Raw genomic sequence first — 2,384 nt, forward strand, 5'->3', positions numbered from 1 at the left:
GTTGCCCGGCCGGAGTATGACACCCCCCCACCCATTGCGGCCCCTCCCCCTCCCGGCCAGGAGCGTCAAGTCACACGCCGCTGGCCCACAAACCAAGCGGAAAGTCTCCTGTTTCTTCGAAATAAGAGTCATGTTTGGTTAGTTGCAAATAGTACAGTACACTGGTTCCCAAACAGTGGGTCGGGACTCGGCCACTCGGGACCCATTTGTTGGTCGCGTCGCGGACACATTGTTATGGGTTCAATTTGATTAATTATTATTAGGCTATTTCAAAACATGTTAAATAAAAAACATAACTTCATAATTCATAAAAGAAAAATCTAAGACATTCCATAAATTAGAAGAAAATAAGTAGGTTATAGTGAAAATAGCAGATCTTCAAGCTCACAACGCGGCGCGAAGTGATGCGTATGTTCGTCTATTTGAGCGACCACATGATCAAACACGAGGTGGATGCTGGCAAATACTGTGGCATGGTCAAGCTGGACCTCCAAAAGGCTTTTGACACCGTGAACCACTCCATACTGGTTAACAAGCTAAAAGCAATTGGTTTTGATAGCACATCTTTGAGCTGGATGCAATCCTACCTGGAGGGGAGAGAACAGATGGTGGAGGTGAACGGAACACTGTCCCCTCCCCTCCCAGTGAGCTGTGGCGTTCCACAAGGAAGCATACTAGGAACTTTACTGTTCCTAATATATGTAAACGACATGACATCAGCTTGTGACTGCAACTTGTTCCTGTTCGCAGATGACTCAGCACTGCTGGTCTCGGACAGGAACAAACTGCAGGTTGAAAAGGACCTCAGCTCTGAACTCGGTAGAATCTCCACCTGGCTCGCTGATAACAAACTATCTTTACACCTGGGAAAAACGGAATCAATTCTCTTTGGATCTAATAGTAATCTCAGCAAGGCAGATGGCTTCTTGGTTAGAGTGGGTGACAATATTATCACACGAAAAGTGTGATAATATATAAGTGTGTAAAAATTAAATTACCTACCTAGGTTCCATCCTGGAGGCTAATCTTTCCGGTGATAAAATGGCCACCAACATAATCAAAAAAGTCAACCAAAGAACAAGATTCCTTCACAGGATCTCCTCACTGGTCAACAAAAACACCTTGAAGACCCTAACAGGAGCCCTCGTACAAGGTTTCTTCGACTATATGCATGCACCTCTTGGTACCATAGCACCTCAAAGGCCCTTAAAACAAGGCTCCAGACTTCCCAAAACAAACTTGTCAGGCTCCTACTTGGCCTCACCCCCCCGAACCCACCTCACCCCTGCCCACTTTGACAGGTTGGAATGGCTTAGGGTCGAAGACAGAGTACAGCATCTTGGCAATGGGTCTGGTCCACAAGATTCAATACACCACCAAGATACCCGTGTACCTGTCCAAATACTTCCTTAATGTTAACGAAGTCCACACCCACAACACCAGAGGGAGTGCAACAAACCATGTGCAACTCAGATTCGGCACAAAGGGACTAAATTATTTTCGCTCCTATGCCACCAAAATGTGGAACGCCCTACCAACAGTCATTAAGACATGCAAATCCCTTGACTCCTTCAAATCCGCTCTCAAAGGGCACCTATACGGACGGCTGCAATTCGAAACTGGCCCCCGTAAAATCTGAATCCCCCCACCGGCCACCCACTCCTTTTTCCCCTCACTGTATATGTTTCTTTTCCCTTTTTACCTCCTTTATGATGAATTCCCGTTCTGTTCTTTGGCTTTAGAAGTGTATATTTGTATGTCTCTAAATGTTTTGATGAATTGAACAAGGTGGACTCTTGTAAACAAGTGTAATGCTTTATTGGGTCGTCCACTCACAGTTAACAGTCTTTGTATTGAGTTGTGCTTGAATTGTACTGTAATTCTGCAAACTGTTAATAAATATTTCAATCAATCAATCAATCAAAAAGCTTGTCTATTTTCACTAGTTTGAGTCCCAGGAGAATGTCTAATTTCTGTTTTGGGTCAACAGGCTAAAAGGTTTGGGAATCTTAGCTCTGGTCTAAACTTTTCATGAATTAAACCAGAAGTCAATGACTTTTTTCAGTAACTTCATAACCATAAAAGAAAAATCTAAGAAATTCCATAAACTAGAAGAAAATAAGTAGGCCTATAGTGAAAATAGTCAACAGGCTAAAAAGTTTGGGAACCACTTAGCTCTGGGGTCCAGGGCAGAATCATAAAAGCATTAGAGTTATGATTCTGCAGGGCAGAGCTATGATTCTGTAGGGCAGAATCATAGGGTGCGTTCGGAAATGCGCACCGGGAGCGCACTCGCCTATTAGTTTGCATTGCACAGTGCGCTCAGTGCGCTATTTCCGAACGCGCCCCAAGAGCTATGGACCAGAAGGGAACCACTGTAATAA

Source organism: Electrona antarctica (genome assembly GCF_951216825.1).
Source record: "Electrona antarctica genome assembly, chromosome: 6".
Lineage (NCBI taxonomy): Eukaryota > Metazoa > Chordata > Actinopteri > Myctophiformes > Myctophidae > Electrona > Electrona antarctica.